The sequence below is a fragment of the Neofelis nebulosa genome, chromosome 11, assembly GCF_028018385.1.
Source record: "Neofelis nebulosa isolate mNeoNeb1 chromosome 11, mNeoNeb1.pri, whole genome shotgun sequence".
Lineage (NCBI taxonomy): Eukaryota > Metazoa > Chordata > Mammalia > Carnivora > Felidae > Neofelis > Neofelis nebulosa.
The window spans coordinates 56042990-56069745 of record NC_080792.1 but is presented as its reverse complement, the minus strand read 5'-3'; the positions used below and the strand labels follow the sequence as shown (position 1 = coordinate 56069745).

The 26756-nt window shown below is 43.1% G+C and overlaps 1 protein-coding gene and 1 long non-coding RNA gene across 3 annotated transcripts in view; one reads left to right on the top strand and one right to left on the bottom strand.

Moving 5' to 3' along the window:
• Positions 1–26756, top strand: part of EPB41L3 (erythrocyte membrane protein band 4.1 like 3) — a 235135-nt gene that overhangs the window by 38666 nt on the left and 169713 nt on the right. The gene's annotated exons all lie outside the window — the stretch shown is intronic.
• LOC131490360 (uncharacterized) lies at positions 12286–16536 on the bottom strand. Its single transcript, XR_009251055.1, has 2 exons — positions 16262–16536; positions 12286–13394 (listed from the first exon to the last, which is right to left on the bottom strand). It is a non-coding gene; the product is annotated as an uncharacterized LOC131490360 (long non-coding RNA).

Here is a 26756-nt window from a genome sequence, read left to right as displayed (position 1 = left end):
TGATGCATTGGAGCCATATCTATACAATGCTGAAACGTCGAACGGTATTGCTCCCCGACCCCCCCCCACGAAGTCCGTACCTCTGGAGAATGGGCCCAGGTGTTGGTGTTTGAACGCTCCCAGGTGATTCTCGAGTGCAGTTAGCATCGAGGCGCCCTGGCCTTCATGACACCTGCGTGGTCGTGACATTTGGCAGCGATGTGATTGAGGAGAAGATGCCAACGGGTACAGCTAGAAAAATATACATACACTGTATCTTCCCAGAGACGTGACTTTTCAGGCCCCCCGAGTTCCCCGTGGCGATTTACAGCTGTGGTTGATGAAGCCTGTGTGGAACGAGGGTCTCCCAGGGACGGGTAGCATCGCTGGCCACTCTGAGCTCTTGCCTCCCCATCCCTCTGGCGCCCCCCCTCTGCCTCTGTTCTGAGGAACCTGGTTACCTGTTTGCCACTTACAGGGTGCAAAGTAGCCTTTGTGACACCCACCCCCGGGACATCCCGGAGTATATAGTGCAAGATTGAGGGAAGGACTTCTGGAGGCATCCAGCCAGGACCCCCAACCGGCTAAGGACCATTTCCACAAAGGCCAGTTAGTGGTTAATCTAACTTCTATGCTAAGGATCGGGATCATTTTTCTAATTAGTTTTGCTGCGGCATGACTTTTGAGCTAATAGTTGATGAGCGACTCGTTTCCTATTTTTCCGAAGATGAGAGACACTAAGAAAGTTCACCGTTGTCTAAAGCATTTGTGTTTAAGTCTAGAGCGTGCTTAGCTCGGTATTCCTTCATAGGAAAGAAATCTGGAGCGCCCTCCCAACAGCAGGTGGCCTAGTGGAGACTTGGCAATTATTTCATTTTTCTGGGAACGGTGTGGCTGTAAAGGATTACATCACACATCTATTTTGTGATGTTCTCCCTTTCCTGCAAACCATATATTGAAATACTTGGAGAGCTTTTGCTTGATTTCACTCTTCTTTCCCTCCTGACGTTTCTTTTTTTTTTTTTTTTTTACCCTATACTCAGGGGTCAGAATAAAGGTGACATTCCCACACATGTTCTACAAAAGAACGACACACCCAAAATTTTGGCAGTCATTGCCATGCCATTGGAAATTTTATTTTCCTAATATTTTCCTGCCTTTCCTCCCTCCCAGGAAATGATATTTTCCCTAAGTCTGAAAAGTAAGGCATCAGAGTGTATAGATTCCATGAATATTTATGAAAAGGTAAAGGAGAGAGAACATGATGGATGGACAGTGTTTTCATGTTTGATTTTTTGTTTACTGGTTCCAGGCTTGGGATTCTGTGTGTGTGTGTGTGTGTGTGTGTGTGTGTGTGTGTGTCTGTCTTTAAAGCTCTTTTTATTTATTTATTTATTTATTTATTTATTTATTTATTTATTTTAAATGGTCATACAACCAATTTGAATTTTGGTTTGTATCCGTTTCGTATGTTTAGACTCATGTAACCAACACCACAATCAGGAGATGGAACACTCCACCACCATAAAAAAAACTCCCTTGTGTTGCCCCTTGGAAATCACTTTCTTCCCCCACACATCACCCTGACAACCTCTGATCTTTTCCCCATCACTGTATTTTTTGTGTTTTCTAGAATGTCATATAAATGGAGTCATTTACATGACATCATACGTAACCATGCGGGAGTGGCTTCTTTTACTCAGCATAATGCCTTTGAAATCCATGCAAGTTGTTGCCTGCATTCATTATTTGTTCCCGTTTATCGCTGAGTGAATATTATTTCGTTGTATGGATACAACTCATACAATTTCACTGTACGGACAAACCACACTGTGTTTATCCATTTTCCCCTTAAAGGACATTTAAATTGTTCCTAGCTTTTGGAGATTATGAATAGAGCTGCTATAAACGTTTGTGTACAACTTTGTGTGTGTGTGTGTGTGTGTGTGTGTGTGTGTGTGTGTGTGTGTGTGTGAACATAAATTTTTCATCCCTGAGGGCAAACACCCAGGAGTATAAGATTGCTGGGTCATTTGGTAAGAACTTCATAAGGAACTGTCCGACTTCCCAGAGTGGCTCTCCCATTTTGCATCCCCACCAGCAATGCATGAGGCCGTCAGGTGCTCCACATCCTTGTCAGCCTTGGTATGGTGGGTACTTTGGATTTAGCCATTCTAATAGACATGGGGTGGCCCAGCTGTAGATTTTATGGGGGAGGGGAGGAGCGGGCCCTTGGTACTCCCTGAGCTCTGCATCACTCTGCAGAATCAGAAGTGCATTGGTCTTGGGGAATTGCTCTGCTGGTCACTCCATCAGGGATGCCCGCCCTGGTCTCCTCCTGGCCAAGCTTTGTAAGCCCAGGAAGAATGGGAAAGGAAAAGGGAGGGACAGTGGGAGAGGCAACTTCAAAGGAATGGAGCAGTTGGTGTTAGCCCTCTTCCTTCTCTGTTCTTTGGTGCCTTCTTTCTGCCATGTCCCCACCCCCTTTCCCCCCCCGCCGTGGAAAATAAATGGGTGTTGCAAGTTGCTCCTTTTAATTCAAATTGATGCCTACCCTGAGGAAGACAAAACACATTTTACTTCAGTGAACAGCGACGGAAGAAAAAAAATTCTAGCAAAAATAAGTTGAAATAATCAAAGGATCTCTGTGTTTTCATCTTGCTCACGGTGCCACCAGCTGTGAATCTGATTAATGTCCTTGAAGCATCAGAGAGTGACTGTCCTGGCAGGAATCCTCATTTAGAACAGCAGCAGCCCCTCAAAAGCCCCCAAACCAAACAAAGTGTGTATAGAATTGAGGAGAGATATACCTATTTTGGGAAACTTTTTTTTCCCCAAAGCATTGGAAGAAAACATTGGCAAAATTTAGGACTTGGGAAATCGGAAATTAAAACACAGAGAAACTGGGGAATATACAAACTATAGAAAGGTTTTTGTTCTCGTTGTTCAAATACAGTTCCTTTTTATAACGACTTTGGATGAGACTACACAGAGCTAAGGAATCATCTAAACATAATTAAATGTGCCTAATGGAACTCCGTGTCTTGGTATCTTTTACGGCCACATGATCCAAAAAGATATATTACATTACTTGCTATATAGCTATATTTTATACCATCAAGTCATGATCACCTTGAATAAGAGATAAAATAACAATATTATTATAAACCAAACACCGTCCTTACTAACCTTTTACAAGAGACTCAAGTATGTTTACAGTAAGTTTTTTTATGGGTGGGGTAGGCTGGGAGGGTCTGACAGGGAAGGAAGTCTGATGTGGATTGCTGAAGATTTTAATGGTTTCCCAGAATCATTAGCATTTATAAGAGTACAGTGTGTAATGAGTTGACACCATAAAGTCAGCTTTGAATTCTCCTCAATGGATATAGGGATATATTCTTTTTATGTCTTTACCTATAGTAAATCCCTAGTATCACCTGTCTACTCATTTAATTATTTATGGGAACATAGTGTGCCTACATCCCTCTAAGTGCAATATAGGACAAGTATTTGAATACCCATCTCTCGGGGCACCTGGGTGGCTCAGTCGGTTGGGCGGCTGACTTCGGCTCAGGTCATGATCTCGCGGTCCGTGAGTTCGAGCCCCGCGTCGGGCTCTGTGCTGACAGCTCGGAGCCTGGAGCCTGTTTCGGATTCTGTGTCTCCCTCTCTCTGACCCTCCCCCATTCACGCTCTGTCTCTCTCTGTCTCAAAAATAAATAAACGTTTAAAAAGAATTTAAATACCCATCTCTCAAATTAAATACACTTTCTTGTCTACAGAGTAAGAAACTTTTTATTGAACAAAGAAGCCATAAATACTTGGGTGCCTAGAAGCACATCTTGTAATGACTTTCCTACCCTTCATTTTCTTCAAAAAATAAAGTCATCAGATTTGTTGATGAATTCCACTTTGCAAGTTTCAAGATTTTATTTAGCTATCCATTCTTTTCCAACCCATCACAAGGCCTATGGAAATAGGAACCTATTGCTTTAATTCTAGTGCAGAGATAATACTTTGCTGTGGGAAGCTGAGTATCAGTAACAGCCTCCTGACATTTGCTCACCCCTGAAACCTGTGTGACCTTGGCCAATGTGCTTAACTTGGAAATGTTCATGACACATGAATGTGAGACGAGTACTTAAATCTCAGGGATGTAAGAAAGTAGTAGTAGGCTTTTAACAAATACTTATAGAATAAGTGAGTGGTTCTACTATCTTACTTCAACTGTTTTGACTCAAAACTGCTTTACAGATAATGTGTATAGTTACAGAGTATGTGTGTAGTTTGTGTATTTCAAATGTATAATTATTTGATCATAGCAACATATCATTCTTAACTTACTTATAACTGGGAAAAGGCCATTCCCACACTATTGAAGTCTTGTTAAAAACATACATACAATTCGCACATACAGCTTTTTGTCTTTTTTAGGTGCATCTTAGGGTACTGATTCTAAAGTTGGAGTTATTAGGTCCCAGGTCGTGGTCAGTGTTTGACCCTTGTTGACTGTGGTTGTTCTCCAAGTTCATTGCACTCGTTTGCAGGAATCTGTATGAATCCTTGTAACTCCTGCCAACATTAGATTTATTATTTTCATTTGTGTTTCTTAGTTCTGTAGGTATGAGATGGTACTTTGTATTTATTTAAACATGTGTTCCGTTCATTCTCTGTAAAGCTGAATATTGTTTCAACGTGTGTTATGTTAGTGCTCCTTTGTGCGAACTGCATTTTACTCTTGTCAGGTTGAGGATGGGAATGACCTTATGGTATTTCTTAGGGGCAGGTATTTCTTTTTTAAATTTTTTTTTTTAACATTTTATTTATTTTTGAGACAGAGAGAGACAGAGCATGAACGGGGGAGGGGCAGAGAGAGAGGGAGACACAGAATCGGAAGCAGGCTCCAGGCTCCGAGCCATCAGCCCAGAGCCCGACGCGGGGCTCGAACTCACGGACCGTGAGATTGTGACCTGAGCTGAAGTCGGCCGCCCAACCGACTGAGCCACCCAGGCGCCCCAGGGGCAGGTATTTCTAACAGGCTTGCATTCATAATATGGGAGGAATTACTGTGAGAATTGTAGCTATTTTTATTTTCATCTTTGTTGGCTGCTTTTACATCATATGGAGATTTCTATGGATGTCATGTGAGGAAACAGACGCAGAAAGGGAAAAAAGGAAGACTGTGGCTGTCTGGGTCTGCTTCGCCAGTGCCCCTTCTCCAGGATAGTCTTTTTCCAATTATAAGGCCCACAGTCACGCAATTAATTTCTACCCTTCCCTGCTTCTTCCTGATTATCGCTGTTTCCTCAAAGTTGCATGAAATTATTCTCCTTGCTAATTAATTTCTGACAGGGATAGTGACTTACGTGGGTTAAATTTCATTTCCAAGATACATATCGAAACCTATTTTAATGAACTTTTAAGTGTTCTAAGCCAAAATATGTAATTCATTCATATTTACTTGAGGATATTTTGATGAGTTAAGGTCTTACTTCTGCTTCTCGTGCAGGTAAAGGACAAAATAATTGTGAGGGTTCTGAACAGATGAAGAAATGATGTCCAAAACGACCTGTGACACCAAAAGTTCGAATATCAGCTCTGTTTTTCCAACACCTGCCTATAAATGTGTCCTGTTGTCAGGCTTCATGGAGCACATTGAACACACTGAATAGCCAAGCTGCCAAATAATTATCTTTGGAAATAAGTTAAATTACCATACACAGAACCCTGTTTATCTTAAAGAGTGCCATGGCACCACACGCAGAAAAACATAATGCAATAAAATTCACTGATATTTTTAAAATATTTAGACTACTTGCCTATACCATATGATCCCTCAATCTTTTAGCTTCTCTGTCTAGTGTGGCTTGGCCAAATAAATGAATCTTTTTTTTTAAAAAGGGCGTATGCTAAAATATAGAATGTTGCTCTAACTGAATTATTGAGTGGAAGGAACAAATTTTGGTGTCCGTTAGCTTGATTTGTGGGCGTATCAACCAGGAGCATCACAGGGAAGCAGGAGGCACAGCCAGCTGTGAGTTTTAGAGACTGTTAAGCAAGGAATTTTACAGAAACCAACAAGGGACGTTGAGTCACCAGGACCAGAATAGTGGGAAGCCATTACCACCCCTCGGCTGAAATGGTAAGGAAAGGAAAGTGTGAACAGAGCCCACTGGGAGCTGAAATTGTAAGAGGGAGACCATCTAACGATAATTGTACTGGGGACAGACTCAGCCACTGGCAGCCACTGAAATAGAGAGGAAGCCTGGGGAAAATACCCCCATCTCTCTTTCCTCCGCTTCTTCCCTCCCGATGGCAAAAGCCAACCCAAGTAAGTGGGTCAGGCGGCCTGAATGATGCGGTTCATAGGGGTAGACCCTCCTGACCAACTCCCTAGTACCGAGCAGAGCAAAAACCAAACGGAAAATGGATCTGGGTCCTTAACAGAGAAGAGTTAGCATGGTAGAATTTTGAGGTTCCCTTCGAGGAAATCTATGGATGAACACAGTCAGAAGAGAGTGTACAGCAGAATCATTTATAATTAAAATAAATCTATGTGTGCAATCCCTTGTTTCAAGGATCTTGGTTCGAGATCTTTCTGTGTGGTTTGAGTAGCGGGGACAAGTAGTAGAGATACTTTCACCACAACTAACTGGCAGAGTCTACTCTCCGTAAATGACAGTTGCAGACTCCAATCGGGAGAAATTGCCAGCACCGGAAAAGAATAAAAGCTAAAATGTAACCGCTGCATCTAGCATATGTATTTATTTTCCTCGTTCAAATTTCCGTTCGTGAGTCTTCTTTCTTGAAAAGTTACACACAATTCCTGAAGGCATGAAAGGATCATTCTATTAATTTGGGGAAATCTCACCCTTCCCCACACAAGGCAACCATTGACTGGTACAGTAAGTCACACGGGCCTGGAGTCCAATTTTCTGAGTCATCGTCTCATGGTGGACTTAGTGTTACATTCATTTTTTTTTTTTTCATTCAAGTCAGCCTTGTCTTTGAAGCTGTATACCTTTTGTGTGGATTTGCTACAGATTTTCGCTTGACAGATTTCGAAGCAAATTGAAAGACTTTGGTATTTCGGGGGTGTCTCACCATTGATGCTTGCAGAATATTTTCAGATGTTTGTCGATTTGGGTGGTGAGATTTTCCTCTTTGTGTTAGGAAGAAGCATAAAAGATTACTCGGGGAAGGCAGCTAACATTTATTGAACATCTATTACGTGCCACCATCTTTCTACTTTTTGTTCTTCATTTTATTTCACCAAGAGGTTTGGAATAATGTTTTATTAGCAGGCAACAATCTTTACAGTAGCTATTAATTCCACGTAACAGATGGGGAAAAGAAGATCAAGAGAGCTGAAGTAATTTTGTAAAACTATGAAGTGAACCAAATATCTAAGTTAGACTTTGATGTCTCCCTGGTGAAAAATTAGCTTATCTGCTAGTCTTAAATTCAATACCACTGACAACAAAGTATGCCTTACACCACATATTCAGTGCCTTCCGATCACGCCTGTATCAAATGCAGTGACATTGTCCTGTGGCAGAGCCACTAGAGGAACTTTGGGTTTGCCACATGTAGGCCCTAGCTGATCCTTAGTGACTGAATCTAGGTAATAAAGGCCCCAGAGCTTCACCACTTTCCGTCGTACTGTCATTTCCGGTTGCCTTATGGAGAGAAAGCCTATGTAGGAAAGGTCAGAAACATGTTAGGTAAGCATTTAAGAATTATGGTCCAGGACCCCATACTTTAAAATGGTTCATCTGAAACTTTCCAAGGCATTTATTGCTAACAACAAATAACACAGCCCTTTGAATTCTCAGTTGCTGTATGATCACCCCACCAATTTAAATGTTTGTTTGTTTATTTCGAGAGACAGGGAGAGAGCAGAGCCCTGCGCGGGGCTTGATCTCACAACCCTGCGATCATGACCTGAGATGAAATCAAGAGACAGTGACTTAACCGACTGGACCACCCAGGCACCCCTACCCCACCCATTGAATAACAGCTTTTCAGGGGAGAAAACACGATCACATCCTGATTTCAGAAATGTTGAAATGTTCAGAGAAAAGCACAGTTAGAAATGAAGGAAATAAGGAGTTACTTGGGACATAATTTTCTTTTTTTTTTTTTTTTTTTCAACTTTTTTTTTTTTTTAAAGTTTTTATTTATTTTTGGGACAGAGAGAGACAGAGCATGAACGGGGGAGGGGCAGAGAGAGAGGGAGACACAGAATCGGAAACAGGCTCCAGGCTCCGAGCCATCAGCCCAGAGCCTGACGCGGGGCTCGAACTCACGGACCGCGAGATCGTGACCTGGCTGAAGTCGGACGCTTAACCGACTGCGCCACCCAGGCGCCCCGGGACATAATTTTCTTAAAGTAAACTTTTTCTCCTATGGTCGGCTGTATCCAGATGATATTCTGAAAACAAGGAGGAAGGAAAATGCGTGTTGATTCTGAATTGTGCTATTCTGGATGACCCATTTAGATAGGGATTCGGGAAAATGGGTCAGGACGGAGCAGTGCCCCTCCCCTCTAGGTGGCTCCCGAGTTAGTAGACTCAGGATAAAACTGTAACTCTGCCAAGAGTCTCAAAACTTCTCCAGGCTTCACTGATTCGGTGGGCAGTCGAAAGCTTGTCTGGTGAGGCTGGTGGAAGCCGGGCAGAGCTAATGTGTGCCGGCCACCTTGCTCAGCGTCAGGGGCGTGGTCGGAACTGTTGCTATGTGTTTGCCACGATGCTTCTGTCATCTGTTGGTGTCAGCCATCCTGCCTGGAGTGAAACAATAAACTAAAACACAGTCAGAAAGCATTACTCCCCTGAGCCTTCTCTCTGGCTGTATCTCAGGAACTGAGAAGCCTTTCAGGTTCTCCCCTCTCTATTCACCAGCTTATGTCTGGAGTATGTCAGGTGCGGCTCATTGTCATGGCGTTCTTCGTTACCTTATGGTGTCTGCACCTTCCTCTCTGCTGCTCTCTCTCCCAGCCAGGGTGTCTGCAGGGGCTCCGCATTCCTGGGAGATGCCAGCAACTTCCCCAGCGAAGTCTTCACTGGCCCTGCTGAAATCCCAGCGTCAGTGCTGCTCAAGCTCATGTCCCTCGGAGATTCCCTGGGAAATGCTTTTAGTTTGCACACTTTCTTAACAGCTCCTGCAATGCCACGGGACATTTAAGTTTTTACGAGGTTAAAATATTTAAAGTGAAAATCTCCATCCAGGTCCTACTTCCCGCTCAGTTGCAGACTATTTGTGTCCAATCGATAAGTTGCTTACCTGTCTGGCACTCAGTTTCCTCTTTCCCAAAATGAGGGCTGGAAGAGCTCGTGTCTTTGGTCCTTTCCAGCACTAATACTCTGTTAGAACCGTGTTGGCCATTGTGAAAAAAAAAACCAAGTTGCACTTGTTGTGTTTAGAAAATGTTAGTTTTAGAATATATTCAAGCAAATACTGTGTAGCATCTAAAAAGTAAGCATCTGTTTAGCGTTGGGAGAAATTAAGTGGTGGGTTCCAGATGTGTTTCAGTTCTCTGTGGAAATATGTGCTTAAATCATAGCTCTCACAGCTGCCTGGAGGCAGCTGCCAAGACTTCCGTCCTCCCCACCTGTTTCCCTCTACCTGCCTTCTACTCTTTGTGGGATGAGGATCTGTGAAGCTCTGGCTCCGTTGGCTTCTCTGTCTCTTCTGTGTTTAACACTTTTTCTAGCCTGGTTTCCTATTACAGCCTCCCACTGCCTTCCCTCTCTGATGTCTGAGCAAAATGACTCTGGAGCCCCACTGCCTTGGGATTCAATTTGAGAGCCAACCCGGTGGCCCTTGGATTTGAAATCCCTGGGGGGGTTCGGGGGGGGGGGTTTCCACGGAGACACCAGAAAGCAAATTTTTCTAGTTTGATATAAAACCCAGCATTCTGAATCTTTATTCTCCTTTTCTTTTCCTTTTCTCCCTTTTGCGTGAAAGGTACAGGTGAAGCCGCAGTGTCTTAGTCTTTTCAAAAGTTAAATTTTTGTGCTTGGAAGACCTGAGTGGAGTTTGATTGAAGGTGGAGGAACTCAGTCAGGGAACGTGGGTGTAAGTGGGGGAGAGGGAGCCTTGTTCGCTTTTCCCCTGGTAACAAGTATCCCTGGGTCTCACATATATGAGAGGTTCAGAGTTTGTAGAGGGTGGGTTTTTTTTTTTTTAATTTCTGTATCCCACTTTCAACTCCTATACCCATTTCACTTACTTACATCAACAGAAAACACTGAAAGTTGGGACCCATTTACCGTTTCATAATTCTCCAGGGCCTCAAGCCTCTTAAAATGCAATTTGTGCTTGTAACTGAACTTAAAATCACAGAAGAACTTCATATCTAGACACTAGACAACCCCAGAATTCAGATATCAGAAACCAAACAAGGGAAACTGGATTCTTTGTAAGTAATAATAGTGAGTGTTATTTTTTTATGATGACAGTTGCTATCATTTGTTAAGCACTGGTAACCTTCCAGACTCCATCCTCTGAGATGTCAATCTAAGTAAAACTAGATTTGTGTTCCATTGGGTTGTATCACACCAGGAAGGCTTGATGGATTTTCCCCAATTTTGAGGCACAGATTACAAATATTGATTAGTTCGCTCCCACTTGGTTTTCTCTGAAGTCAGTCATAGATATGGGCCTTTCCCTCCGGAGGAGCAGAGTGAGGTCCGACCCGAGACTCCTGTGCCCACTAACGTGGAGGGAGAGACCATGCTGGGAAGCATATGCTGAAAATGTGAACGACGGCTACACCTAGGAGCCCCTGGATGAAAGTCACGAGACCAGGTGCCCCAAGGGAAATACATCTATGTTGAGTCAAGTCGCTTCTCATCCACACAGTGGATGACTGTGTGTGATATGTGCTGGAGGGAGAAGGAACAGGGAGTCTTTAACACCAGTTCATCTCGCGAGCAGTGCAAGGAAGGCTAGGCAACATTGTGTGTGTGTGTGTGCGCACATGTGTGTGCATGAGTGTGTGTCTACACATACGTGTGCATGAGTGTGTATATATTATGTGTGCACATACATATGTGCATCTGTACCTGTGTGTTGGAGTACGTATGTCTGTATAGAGCATGTATGTGTGTTTGACTGTGTGTCTATACTTACGTGTAAGGAATGTGTCTATACGTGTATGTTACATGTGTGTATACACATATCTATGTACATGTGGGTCTATCCATATGAGTATGTATGTGTATTAAGCATACTTATTCATGTACGAGTGTTTGTGTTTATATATATGTGGTGTCTATACATATACATATGTGTGTATACACATATCTATGTACATGTGGGTCTATCCATATGAGTATGTATGTGTATTAAGCATACTTATTCATGTATGAGTGTTTGTGTTTATATATATGTGGTGTCTATACATATACATATGTGTGTATACCTTAGCTGTTAGGAGCTGAGGCGACTGAACCGTCAGAGCTGGGTTTATTACTCTTGCACCATAGTTGCATGACCTTGGGGACATTTCTTATTTTTTTTTAGCTGAGATATAATGGCTGTATATATATATATGAGGGAGTTTCTTAACCTCTTTTTCTTTCAATCACTTCATCTTTATATTGGGAATAATAACTCATGCCTCGTAGACCGTAGTGAGGGTCATAATAAACAATGTTGGCCAAACTGTGGCTTATAAGCAACAGAAAGGATTAGTCGCTATAATCATCACCTTTGCCGTCATCCCCAATCCTCATATCCCAAGGAAACTGAGGCTGGGCAAATGAAGCATTTCCCTCCGGTGACCCCGGCAGTACCGAGTAGGTCCGGGATTCCAGCCGAGGAGAGTCTGTATATTGCCCAGAAGTATCTGGAAGACTGGTAATATCTTTCCTGCCTTTCTATCCTGTCTGTTTCTATCCTGATCAGTTCTTGTTATGATCCGTAGACAAGGTCACTCCATCACTGTGGGCGAATGGGAGGAACTCACTCTATTTTTGTGCCTCTAGTTGAGAAAGAAAGAGTGGCCCCTTGGGGCGCCTGGGTGGCTCTCTCTCTGCCCCTCCCCTGCTCACCCTCTGTCTGTCTGTCTCTCTCTCAAAAATAAACATTAAAAAAAAATTAAAGAGTGGCCCCTTCCTGGTGGCAGCACAGGCTCTGGAGTCTGACAGACCTGAATTTGAGCCTTTCATAGATTCGCTGTATGATCTGGGCCTAGTGTTTGTTCATTTGTTGTTGTTTTTCTTGGTTCTTCGGGTACTTCAGGAAGTCAAATATACAAAGCTGGACTACCAATAATCCTTAGCTAATGAGACATTCTCATCAGTGTTCCTTCTTTATTTATTTGGTTATTAGTCAGACACTTTAAATAATGCATTGAGTCCCCACGTGACCACCTCCCAAACAAAATCTAGGATTTTGGTAATCACTTGGGTCTTCCCTCATTTCATCCTGTCTCCACCTACATTGACCTCATCCTGAGTCTCATGTTTGTTGTTCCTCTATCTTCCTTTATATGCTATCTTATTCCACTCATTAGTATTCTGAAAAGGAAACTTTCGATGATAATTATTTTTCCTAAAAGGACCTAATGTTGCGTGTACTCCTTTGAGACTTTTTATTGAGAAGATTCATCTCTGCTGTGATATGCTGCACTACATTTGTTCTGTTCTATCTAACATTCTAATGTGTAAAATATACTTTACGCATATCCTCTCTTGTCGATGGGCATGTGGGTATTTTTTAGGATTTTACTGTTGCAGAAAGAGCTGTTTTGGCATTACTGAGAGTAACTCTTCATGTACATGTGCAAGAATCTCTCTTGGGGTAGGAGCAGAACTACTGGACGAGTGTTCAATATTAGGAGATGGTTCCCAATTGTTCTCCAAAGTTGGTTGCACCCATTTTAACTCTCACCGGAATGTGGATTCACCGTCTTTCAACGCTTAGAGTTGTTTGATTTTTCATTTTTCCTAGTTGAATGGGCATGAAATGGTCATGTCCGTGGGGTTTTAATTTGCATTGCTCTGACCACTAATGATGCCGAACGCCAGTTCTCACGCCGATTGGCACACGCGTTGTCCGGCCATGGAATGTGTCTTCATGTCTTTCGGTCGGTTTTCCGTGAGGTCGCTTGTGATTTTCTTATGGGTTTTTAGGAGATGTCAGGCAAATTACTTGATCGTTTTGGGGACATTCCTGCATCTGTAAAAGTGGGGATGATAATACAGCGTTCATGGGGTCAGTGTGTTAATGGGGTTCTGTAAATATGGCACATGACGTGATAGATATCCCAAAAATGTTAGTTCTCATTCCCTTCTCGGTCTCCCTTGCTCTGAAGCTTCCGTTTGGCTTTGTCAGACTTTGCCCGGTTTGCTCAGTGGAGAATCTTTGCTTATTGGTGTGGCCAGCGTGGTCCTGTTCATGCTTTACTCGAGGGAATAAAGCAAGTTAGATGAACTCAGAAAGTAGAAGGGAAGTGCTTCAGTGGGGCCCTCGGCAAAATGAAGGGGAACAGTCAGGATAATCATCACGTTCCTCTCAACAGCTCTGTCTGTAGGTGTTTGAAGTGTGTATTCGTAGGGCAATTGGGAAAACGAAGGATTTTAAAAATATCCACGTGCATCACTGAACTGAAAACTCTCACCAAGCAAAAGTTCCTATGACGATGCTTGGGAGCCAGCGGTCAAGGAGCCCTATGCCGCTTTCTGCCTGCCTGCTGCTGGGAGCTGCTTCCATAGCACTTTCGAGACTGCTGCACAGTCATGCGGAGAAGCCACGCTGGGAACCGGGGAAAATACCGGGAGAGGAATCTGAAGGGCAGCGTAAAATACCGTGCAGTTACTGCTTCCTGTTCCCGGCTCGTCTTTCTGAGTGTTGAATTCAAGGAGAGTGCCTGGCTGTGATAGTAAAACAATTGCTTGTACCCCCGCCCTGGATCTTGGCGTGCCTCACGGAGAATATTCCTGGAGGCACAGAAGCCCGAATGTCAGCGCCCCGGTAACTTCGGAATTTGCTGCAATGCCATCTTTCATCTGTCTCTATCTGTGTTCAAAGTCCCTCCTAGGATTTGGAGGTAAAGTTTTTGTATTCCTAACATGAAGTATACTTAGGAGAAGTGACCGCTTTTAGTGGTTATAGCTCTGAATTTGATAAATATGTAAGCAATACCACGTGTAAATTCAACCAGGGAGACGTGGAAATTATTCTTTGTGCAGGAGGCTTCTTAAAATGTTTGCTCATTCAAGGCTATGCTAATGGTTCTCTGGGTTGTTTTTTTTTTTTTTTTTTTTTTTTTCTTTTCCGGCTTGAATGCTCTGCTTTTCAGGGTTTAGTAGGAAAATCTGGAATTGAGAACAGGTGGACGTTAGCTACAATGTCATCTCACCTTTCCCTGTGTCCTTGGTACACGCCAGTCTGACCGATTCATCTGAAACGCTTTGCTTTTTAAGGCCTCACACTTAAGAGTTTGGGAACACCGTTTAGCTTGATGGCAACTTCAATTTAGGAAGTGGTTAAGGGAAAAGTTTGAATGCTCTCCAAAGACAAGAATGCCCTGTACTTATGCTTAGCCTTTGCAGTTCACAAATGATCACGTCTTTTCCTTTGTGCCAAAAATTACACAGAAGAATAATGAAATAGAATTTAAATTTCTTGGGGCGCCTGGGTGGCTCAGTCGGTTGAGCGTCCGACTCCGGCTCAGGTCACGATCTCGCGGTCCGTGGGTTCGAGCCCCGCGTCGGGCTCTGTGCTGACAGCTCAGAGCCTGGAGCCTGTTTTGGATTCTGCGTCTCCCTCTCTCTCTGACCCTCCCCTATTCATGCTCTCTGTCTGTCTCAAAAATAAATAAATGTTAAAAAAAAAATTTTACAAAAAGAATTTAAATTTCTTTTGTAAGTAATTATCAAAACAACTTCAATAAAATATGGACAGGAAGCAGGGAGGATACCTCGGAAGGATGGAACCACTCATTTGACTAACCTGGGAACCCATTTCAGGCTTGAGTTCTTTTTCAAGTTTGTTTTTTTTTTTTTTTTTCGTGTTTTTATTTTTGAGAGAGACAGAGACAGAGACAGAGCATGAGTGGGGGAAGGGCAGAGAGAGAGGGAGACACAGAATCTGAAGCACGCCTCAGCCTCTGAGCTGTCAGCACAGAGCCTGATGCGGGGCTTGAACTCATGAACTAGGAGACCATGACCTGAGCTGAAGTCAGACACGTAACCGACTGAGCCACCCAGGCACCCTGGACTTGAGATTCTTTTGTATGGTCCCCTCCGTGGCTTTTGTAAGCCGTTTGTTGATCACTGGGAAATAAATTTCAATAATTGGAGTTAGAAGTGAGTAATGAGCAAGGGGTATATGCAAACATACCAGTTAATGCAGAGAGATTTTTCTTTTTTTTTTTTTTTTATTTTTTTTTTCAACGTTTTTTATTTATTTTTGGGACAGAGAGAGACAGAGCATGAACGGGGAAGGGGCAGAGAGAGAGGGAGACACAGAATCGGAAACAGGCTCCAGGCTCCGAGCCATCAGCCCAGAGCCTGACGCGGGGCTCGAACTCACAGACCGCGAGATCGTGACCTGGCTGAAGTCGGACGCTTAACCGACTGCGCCACCCAGGCGCCCCTGCAGAGAGATTTTTCAGTGGGCTCTTGTTGAAACCTTCTGATCTTGATGGTTTTCACAAAGGGAGTCCTTAATGTTTACGAAAGAGCCGTTTCTTATCTGTGGACTGCCTCAGCCTGAGGGACATGGGGCCCTGGCTGAACAGAAATCCGCCCCTTTCCTGCCAGCTACTGGCTTGCTAATTTCTCTTAATTCTTTTCTTTTCTGATAGTAACGTTCAAAAACAATACCATTACCCAGGAGATTATGGCCTGATATTTTGAGTATCATTCCTATGTTTGTAGTATATTTTCCTTTAAATGTCTAATTCTGAATTGTTTCTCACATTTTTGCCAGTGCATCCAGAAATTTTTGCAGAACTGCACAAAAATGGCTTTGCATAGTGGAAGGTACAGAGAAAATAGGCCTGCCTTCGCAGTGCAGTTTTGTTTTACAATACACTCTGATCGAATGTACCTTTAGCTGCAAATCAATAAGAAATCATTTATACAGAGAGCCAAAATCTTGCACCTGGATATTATATGTATCTGTAGTTTTATTCATATTGTATGTGTAAGGATATTAAGACCTAGAGAGGTTGTGAATTACTCCCAATTAAATAGGAAATAGTAGGACAAACTGAGGGAACTAAGAACGGAAACCAGGTGCCTTCACACCTGAGAACTTGTCTTACACACTTCCATCTCTCCTGCGCCGATGATGGTCTACCTGAAGTACAGGGTCCACCTTGGAATCCGGCGGAAGCTTCTGGAGAAGTAACGTCACGGCAGGTTCTGAAGGGCTCAGAAGAGGCTAGACGTGATGTAGCAGGCCATACGAGTTGTGTCGAGAGTCCTAGGTGTGGTGGTTTGCTAAGAGGACGCACAGGATTCAACCTACCATGGTACTCACAGCGAAGGTTTCTTGCACTGAAATGATACAAGGCCAAATCAGCAAAGGGAAAAGGCACAGGGGGCAAAGGCCAATGTAGGACCCGCGACACAACTCATATGGCTACGGAGGGAACTGCAAGCTTCCAAGAGTCCTTTCCCAGGACAGTCACCTAGGATGTGCTTCCTTCCTCCGGCAACAAACTGTGACAACACATAGAAAATACTGTCCACCCAGGAAGCTTATTATAGACTCAGTGCCCAGGATTTTTCCTGGGGGCTGGTCACATAGATAGCCTCTGCCTCGCACCTATCAAAACTCCAGACTTCCAGAGAAAAGCATGTGTTTGGCATAAACCGCATTGTTTTGTACTACCGGTTTGGGCACAGTGAGCCACCCTGATTAGTTGGGGAGTAAGTTTCCAGACTCCAGACGAGGGTCAACCTTGCAAGGAGGCCTTTCTAAGGACAGCATCTCAGGCTTGCTATGGTAACTTCTGTCGCACAGGCTCTAGGGTGGTTTACTGAACAGCTACAGTAACATTGAAAACAATTATTTCAAAGATTTTATCAGATCCCATCAGAGAGAGTTGACAGGAAGAATAAACAGATTGGAGGTAAGTAATGAAGGAATAAGAAGATACTTTCGGGGCGCCTGGGTGGCGCAGTCGGTTAAGCGTCCGACTTCAGCCAGGTCACGATCTCGCGGTCCGTGAGTTCGAGCCCCGCGTCAGGCTCTGGGCTGATGGCTCGGAGCCTGGAGCCTGTTTCCGATTCTGTGTCTCCCTCTCTCTCTGCCCCTCCCCCATTCATGCTCTGTCTCTCTCTGTCCCAAAAATAAATAAAAAACGTTGAAAAAAAAATTAAAAAAAAAAAAGAAGATACTTTCAAGTCTGGGAGATGAAATACATGGAAAGGTTGTGTGTGTGTGTGTGTGTGTGTGTGCACGTGTGCACACATATGCATTTCCCCTGGCAGAAGAGGATTATTTAGGAGTGGCTGGATGGGAGAGGGAAACAGTCTACATTCTGGATATATTAACTTTGAGATGACAGAGGAATCAAATTAGAATTTTTTTTTTTTTTACCACAAATGAAATACATTCAAGATATTGGTAGATTACTTTAAAAAAAAAAAAACTGATTCTAATATGAAGTTGATGTCCATGGTACGTTCCCATGTCATGTTTACAGACACATCCCACCATTAAAGAATTTGGGACTCCTGGGTGGCTCTGTTGGTTAAACATCCGACTTTGGCTCAGGTCATGATCTCATGGTTCGTGGGTTCAAGCCCTGCATCAGGCTTTGTGCTGGCAGCTCAGAGCCTGGAGCCTGCTTCAGATTCTGTACCTCCCTCTGTCTCTGCCCCTACCCTGCTTGTGCTCTGTCTCTTTGTCTGTCTCTCTCTCAAAGATAAATAAACATTAAAAAAAAAATTGGTAATAAGAGGGAATTTTGACCTTGTATTACCTGTGAGGAACGCACTGTTAACAGACGTAATTTTAACATGAAAATACTATTTTTTTTAATTTTTTTTAACGTTTATTTTTTTGAGACAGAGAGAGACAGAGCATGAACAGAGGAGGGTCAGAGAGAGGGAGACACAGAATCTGAAACAGGCTCCAGGCTCTGAGCTGTCAGCACAGAGCCCGACGCGGGGCTTGAACTCACTGACCGTGAGATCATGACCTGAGCCGAAGTCGGCCGCTTAACTGACTGAGCCACCCAGGTGCCCCAAAATAAGGAAACTTTAAATAGAAATAACTTTTAATTGTATAAACCAACATAGAAATAGACAACAAAATGTTTTTGAATCTAATACATAAATGGATAAATGATATAAACAATTCATAAAATATAATAGTAATCCTAGTAACATGAATAACAAAAAAGCAAAAACTTTTGTGCTTTTTTTTTTAACATTTGTTTATTTTTGAGCGTGAGTGGGGGAGGGGCAGAGAGACAGGGACACACAGAATCCGAAGCAGGCTCCAGGCTCTGAGCTGTCAGCACAGAGCCCGACGCGGGGCTCGAACTCACGGACCGCGAGATCATGACCTGAGCCGAAGTCGGCCGCTTAACCGACTGAGCCACCCAGGCGCTCCAACATGAAAATACTATTAATGTTATTAAAAGTATGTATGTTAGGCATTTTTTTCTAAGGACCTGAATTAGCTTCCACTTACTACTCATTGAAATTAAGTAATTCTTTACCTGAGCAGTCTAACCTGACCTTGATATAAAACAAAACAAAACAAAACAAAACAAAAAACCACACAAGTAGCTAATTTTTCCTTATTTGTTTATGAGGACTATGTGAATAATAAGAATTATAATAAGAATTCCCTAGAGGGTTGTGTTTTTTTTTTTTCCCCTTGGAGAAAGGTCCTGATGGGTATAGATTTAGCACAAGAACATAGGAACTGACACCCTGAAGGGTAATATGAAATACTGTGGAACCTGCTAGTTTGCACCAAACTGGTGAAACAGTGTGTGTGTACAGGCTTCTGAACATTCTAACATAAAATCCCTTTCTTGCTGATTCACCATACAATCTGGGCAAGTTTCAGCCCCGTAGGTGTATCCACGCCATACCCCATAGTGCCTTCCGAGACTCCCATCGTTATATTTCCTTCCTCTAGTTCTTCAATTAAGTATTCAAATCCTGTTTTTTTGCTCTTGATCAGAACTGGCACAGTTTTCTTTAGCCACGACAACTTCTCTACATACCTCTTATGTGTGTGTGTTTTAAATGAAGCTTGTCTCTTATTCGTGGGGGTGGACAAGCTCGTAACAGGTTTGGGGTAATTTTTAAAATTGCATATGCGTGTGGGACAAATCAGGATGTGATGGTTGTACAGCAATAGGAACATAACCACTTCATAAATATGTATTGTGGAGATGACATTCTTATGTTATACAAATTGGATGCGTCAGGACTTTAAATGTCACCTTTGGATTTAATGCACCAAGTTCCTGACTGGCATTTTCTTGACTTTCCTTGGAAGGTACCCTGTAGCCACAGAAACTTCTTTTCGGTTCCTTGCTGCCAAAGAGGGAGGTTTCTCTCCCTCCCTCTTCTGTGCCCTCCCAGCTCCCACCTGCTCCTGTTCCCCTGAACTCACGCCTTCTCTCTGGATGTCAGGACTCACGGCCACAACAAGCCGGGGGATGGCATGGGAGAAACCCTTCATTCTGCTTGGAGTCACAAAATGGAAGACCAAAGACATAGTAAGAGGATTGTCTTCTCTCTCTTCCATTGACTACCTTATTTGTGGTTAGTTTTTAAAAGTCGCACACTGCATTGCTCTAAAGGACACCTGAGGTAGGCATCCCCGTCTTTAAAATAGGATAAACGAGGGGCGCCTGAGTGGCTCAGTCGGGTAAGCGTCCAACTCTTGATTTCTGCCCAGGTCATGATCTCACGGTTCGTGAATTCGAACCCTGTGTTGGGCTCTGCACTGATATCATGGAGTCTGCTTGGGATTCTTTCTCTCTCTCCCTCTCTCGCTGCCCCTCCCCTGCCCCTCTCTCTCTCAAAATAACCAAATAACTATTTAAAAAAAAAAAAAAATAGAATAAACGGTTGCAGAAGTCAGAGTTAAAAGACAATATAAGAGAGGAAAATAAAGGCAGGGCAAGATGTGTGTGACAGATGCCTGCCTCCGTGCCTGGTGCAGTGGAGACAGGTGGGTTGCAGATTCGATTCTCAGGTCCTGAGCGGTGAAAGTGAAGAGGGAAACATGGTCAGTTACAGATCTGAAACATCTGTAAGATACAACCCAAGGTTTTCTTTTCTTTTTCTTTTTTAACATTTATTTATTTTTGAGACAGAGAGAGACAGAGCATGAACGGGGGAGGTGCAGAGAGAGAGGGAGACACAGAATCGGAAGCAGGCTCCAGGCTCCGAGCCATCAGCCCAGAGCCCAACGTGGGGCTCGAACTCACGGACCGCGAGATCGTGACCTGAGCCAAAGTCGGACACTCAACCGACTGAGCCACCCAGGCGCCCCATAACCCAAGGTTTTCTAATGCTAAAACCTAAGCGGACCTTCTTCCGCGGGTACTCTCACAGGGTGACGGAAAGGACAAGGACTTCACCAACACCCTTTTAACAGAGATAGGGAGGCTCCCATGGCTATGACAATGATGCCACAAGCAGGGATAGAAATCTTCCTCCAGAAATAATTCTGGATCCACTTCAGACCAACATGGATTATGATTCTGATTCAGGTTGTCTCACCTTTATAGCAGTAATTTGGAAAAAATTAAAAATTCAGGCTAGGAGTCATGGAACAACCACATTGCCTAGAAAGGAAATGTCATTAAAGCATATGTTAGGCCCACTGGAAAAGAAATCTTAAAATGCATCATGCTGAAATGTAATCAACTATCCGAGAGCTACGAATCCTTAGGGGCCTAGCATTTGGTACACAACGGACTGAAAAAAAATACACCCCAGAGATGATGCTTAAATTTTGATCACATTCTTTCTCATTTCAGAATAGACCAACGAACCTATAGAACATTTTGCATTCCATTCTCTAAAGAACAATTTTTTTGAGAGAGAGAGAGAACAAGCAGGGGAGAGGAGCAGGGGGAGAAAGAGAGAGAATCTTAATCAGGCTCCACACTCAGTGCAGAGCCTGATGTGGGGCTCAATCTCATGACCCTGGGATCACGTCCTGAGCCGATCGGATACTCAGAGCCATCGAGGCGCTCCCAAAGAGTATTTTTTACTAGGCAGGCTAATGGGGTTGAAAATGGCATATTACTTAACGTTAATAGTGGTTCAAACTGAGTACATGTAGAGCCTATTTATATTTCTCTCTTTTTTAATTTTTTTAACGTTTATTTATTTTTTGAGTGAGAGAGAGAGACAGAGCATTAGCAGGGAAGGGGCAGAGAGAGAGGGAGACATAGAATCCGAAGCAGGCTCCAGGCTCCAAGCTGTCAGTACAGAGCCTGACACGAGGCTTGAACTCATGAACTGCAAGATCGCTACCTGCGCCAAAGTCGGACGCTTAACCAACTGAGCCACCCAGGCACCCGGAGCCAGTGTATATTTCTGATACCTCTTGGAATGCTTCCAAACGTGTCCGCAACCACTTTGCACACAGTACATGACTTCAGAAAGCCAGAAGTTTTTCACTTTAACCTTTGAAGTGTGCTAGGGTAATACAGAAGCCCATTACAGAGCAATGTGCATATTAAAATTCTGCCTAGGACTGGGCTTATATTCAGAAAGAAAAGTCTCTAAAAGACTTGGCATTTGATAAGAAACGAAATACAGACTACTCAATACAATGAAACCTATTGAATTTCAAGGGTTACAAAGCTAGATGGAAAAGGCTGATAAGGCTCGCTTTCCATAATGACTTTAGTCTGCTCTTTAACCTCTGACATCTTTTGCCACATCACTGTTGCCAGGCAACGGCACAGCAATAAAACCTGTGTGAGTAAAGAAAGTTCCCGACATAAGAATGAATTGTATTCTAGAAGCCGGTAAGCCACTTATTTAGAATTTTAAATATATTGTTTTCACGTTGAACATATCATACATGGTGGTTGAGTACCCAAAGCAGCCACTGGAAGCCTGTCTAACTCCCAATGCTCTTGACGTATTGAAAGGCGGCACCTTTCCTATCCAGAATGAATCATTTTTTGATTCTCTTTCTCCAAAATGCCAAATTCCAGGAAATGAGAAAATGCCACTGAACAGCTAAAATAGATGTTACAAAGCCCTTGTATTAGAGCATATTCTTAGAGGAACATTTCGATGAATCTGTAGCCATGTACAAGAATGTCATGTATTCTTACTTCCAATGTAATTTTAACAGATCTTTCTCTTTGATTTGAAGAGTGAAAAAGGATGGTATAAGGCAGAACAGAGACAAAATTAAGAAGCGATTGCTGGGGCGCCTGGGTGGCTCATTCAGTTGGGCGTTCGACTTCGGCTCAGGTCATGATCTCGTGGTTCGTGGGTTCGAGTCCCGCGTCGGGCTCTGTGCTGACAGCTCGGAGCCTGGAGTCTGCTTCAGATTCTGTCTCCATTGCTCTCTGCCCCTCCCCGTTCACTCTCTGTCTCTCTCTCTCCACTATAAATAAACATTAAAAAAAAAAAAAAAAAGAACCGATTGCCGACAACCTGAATGCAGAGGAAGATACAGAAAATCTTAGACAACTCAAAGCATAGCTTTCGACTGCCTTGCACAAGAAGGTGGCAAGCTGCATCTACCACCAGACATCTTGCACTGTTATACCTCCTTGTAAGAATTATAATAACCATCCCACAACCAACAAAATAATGCTCCTTTTAAAGAGGAATCTGTGCATTTTAGAAAGTTTGAATCATAAATAGCTACGTTTGGAAGAAAGCACCACAGAGTACAAGTTTTGAAGGGGTACGTCTTTAGCTCTTAAACAAAGCTCATTTAGAGTAACAAAAACCTGAGATTTCTGTACATCCGACTTTACTATAGAAATGCAGCAATGTAATTAGACATCTGATTTATGAGATGTTGCCATGGGGAAACATATTATGAATTCCAACTAGGGACACCAGATAAACATCCCCCATTCAGAGGCACTGAAATTTAGCTATAGAAAACTATCTGCTCTTGGAAAATACACAGAAAAGAGAAGAAATGTTCTCACCTTTCTGTAAGGGAAATACATGTGTCTCTAGGTTAGTCACCGGGGTGTTGTGAACTATGTAGAAAACGCATTTGCCCCTGAAGACTCCAGGAGCCTGCTATCCCCGTCATCTCTCAGCTGGGCTGCTCATGCACAATGGGAATATCCCCAATCTGAGGACTAATTTATTTATTACACCTCAGCGACGTTTTAATCTAATTGTTCAGGAGCCCTGCTGATTCTTAATTGTTGTTTTGGTCATGCACACAGCAGTGACAGTAATTCCGAATTAAAAGGTGAGTGATTGGTATTAAGCGTTGGGTTAACTTCCCAGAGTAAGCGCCGATACCTGCTAAAAATATCTGGAGGCAGCCCACTACCTCTCTAAGATGCAACCATCTAACTAAAAATGTTCGGCTTACCAAAATGGAGCCCGCTGTTACTGTTCTGTTTCATTCTTGCTTCTTCTAGTGGACTGCTATAGCTGGAGGACTAATTTTGAGTTATTCCCATTCCAGATTACTGAAAATTGTTCCAAAATGCCGTGCAGCCTTGTTGAAAGGCAATGTTGCCCAATCAAATCTACAGATTATAATCAAGATACATTTTATAAAACTGCATTTATGGAAATGTTCCCTTAGGAGATTCCATAGCCCGCGCTGAATTTAATCTTTACACAGTTCCTCCCGTTTTGATAACTGCACGTCTTGATTTCCTTTCCCGATTTTTCAGTTTGAGTTTCTTATAGAATTCCTTAAGTTCAAAGCATGTTGGGGCTATGCCAGGGCTCTTGGAAGTACCTGATAAGAAGTGGGCAGTGCACAACATTTTCAGTAACAACTTCTTAATTTGGAAATTCAGGGGTCTGAAAGTGTGGACACCGAGAGTAGAATGTTTACCATGCTTGCTCCATTGTGGAGCCAGGGAGTGGTTTGAATACGCGCTTGGCCAGAAGATGCCTTGGGGGAAATTAACTGCAACTAAGTCAGCCCCTCCTGTTGTCAGTATCACCCAAGGGTGTTTTGCCTTTAATCAAGGCTTGGGTGTGGGGGCAGCTCCAGTTGTGGCCGATACCTCTGAGAAATCTGCATCCATATTTCACATTTAGTGTTTCAGAAACATTCTTTGATACCTCAACAAAGCCTTTCTTTTCTCATACCTGATTTTTTTTTTCTTTTTAACGATTCGGAGGAATTGATAGAAGCCATAGCGGAGACAGAAGGGAAGCTCCTGGATGTGGATTGGGATGGTGCTCCACTGAGGACCGGTGGCCTTCACACTTTTTGCTTCGTACCACTTAAAAAAGTGAAAAACTATGTATTTCTCGCACATTTTCAAGCTCGCATCTAAAATCGTTATCTTAGGGGCGCCTGGGTGGCGCAGTCGGTTAAGCGGCCGACTTCAGCCAGGTCACGATCTCGCGGTCCGTGAGTTCGAGCCCCGCGTCGGGCTCCGGGCTGATGGCTCGGAGCCTGGAGCCTGTTTCCGATTCTGTGTCTCCCTCTCTCTCTGCCCTTCCCCCGTTCATGCTCTGTCTCTCTCTGTCCCAAAAATAAACAAAAAACGTTGGAAAAAAAAAATTAAAAAAAAAAAAAAATAAAAAAAAAAAATAAAATCGTTATCTTAAACTTAAATGGCTTCAGATAAAATTTCAGATCTCATGCACATATTGGGCTTTTTATAATCCAATAAATACATCACTTCTTCATAGATACCTTTTAAATATCACAGCAACTGGCTCTCCATCATCATCTATTTCACAAGCGCAGGAACAGACTTTTCTTTTACAGACATTTTGCATCATTTCTTTTCCTCCTTAAACTTTTATTTCCATTCTACTTCCTGCACAGAGTACTATCCTAATGTAATATTTTTACGCTTGGAAGTATCTTATTGATTACCTATCAAAATTCCCTGCAATAAAATGGGTGTACAAATTGAAATTTGAGCTGCATTTTTCATTTTATGTGGCCATGATGTTCTAAGTCTTAGAACTATTTTCTGGATTAAGTGATGATTATAATTATTAACAGTAGACACTTTAGTGCGAACAACACACATATATTACAAACTATGATAAATATTACACATAAAAAGTAATCTGTTATTGGAAATTAATCTCTTAGTAAAACGAAGAGAGCATTTTTTCCATTAGTTCGTGCATTTGTGGGTAAATATTATGGGTCGCTAAAGTGAGCCATGGCTCAGCGTCCTCTTCTTTCCTTCCCCCTCCCTTCTTTCCTGCCTTCCTCCTTGCCTCCTTCCAACCCATGTTTGTTTCTTTCTTTCTCTCTCTCTTTCTTTTCTTGTCTTTCTTTCTTTCTTTCTTTCTTTCTTTCTTTCTTTCTTTCTTTTCTTTCTTTCTTCTTAGATAAGTACAAACAAAAGTATTGAGGCACAAAGGTAGATGCAAAAAGGGGCAACTGGGTGGCTCAGTCGGTTAAGTGTCCAACTTCGGCTCAGGACATGATCTCGCAGTCTGTGGGGTCGAGCCCTGCGTCAGGTTCTGTGCTGACAGCTCAGAGCCTGGAGCCTGCTTTGGATTCTGTGTCTCCCTCTGTCTGTCTCTGCCCCTTCCCTACTCATGCTCTGTCTCTCTCTGTCTCTCAAAAATAAAAAAACATTGAAAAAAAAATTTGAAAAAAAGGTGGATGCACAGGGAAGAAGAACTATATTACAGCAAATATCCCCTAATTCTTGGAGCTAATCTATTAGCTACTTCATTTTGTCCTTCAGTTTGTTTGAAAGGAAAAAAATAGAGTTTACTTGAGCTGGGAAATATGTGGGAATCAGTTACCAAAGCGATTCCAGTCCCAGAAGAAATTTTTATCCGTCTTCTAGCTCTTCGTTTCTTGCCTTGCAAATGTTTGCGGTCCTGGGACAATGCATTGTGGAGATTGGGCCTGGGGATTGGTTTGCCTTTCGCGTTGCCTAGTGGGAGGAAGGGCGTGCTAAATGGGACGGAAGAAAGGAGAACCTCAGTTGACTGTTGCTTTCTCAGGCAGATCAGTTTTAGGATCTAGAAATTGAGAATCTGGAAACCGAGTCCCTTAAAACTAGACAAGTGCCAGCATTTCCTTAAAAAAAAAAAAAAAAAAAAAAAAAAAAGTTGTGTGCTCCCAGAGGTAGCCATATTCCAGTCTGAACACCATTGTGGCAGATAATGAATATTTTGCTACGTGATGGTTGGTTTGAGGGAAAAGTTCGGATTCTCAATTTAGCTGCCCTGTAGATGTTACCATTATTGGGGGAAAAAAGAAAAGCCCTATGTCTGTGTCCCACCCCACATTGTCTGATGTCTCCCCTCTTCCCTTACGACACAAGCCCTGATAGAGGCTGTGGGTGTCTACAGGGGACGGGGTACCACTGGTGGCAGGAAATTCAGTAGGCGTGGAGCAGTTAAGGAAAGACGGGAGAATTTTTATTTCCTTGGGGACTTAGGTGAAGCACAGAGGTGATAAAGGTGAGCTAGCTCCACTTCCCGACCCGTCGCTCCCAAGCTTATTTGTAACTAAGCTCATCTTCCGGTCCTTCCTTCTCGTTTCCGAGAGTGGGAGGTCCTTCCTGCGCCACTTGTGCTCACGACCCCACCTCCTCCAGTGCTTCGCCCAGAGACCCACCATCTGTTCCACATTCCCTCCTCCCCTCTTTCCGCTTTAGG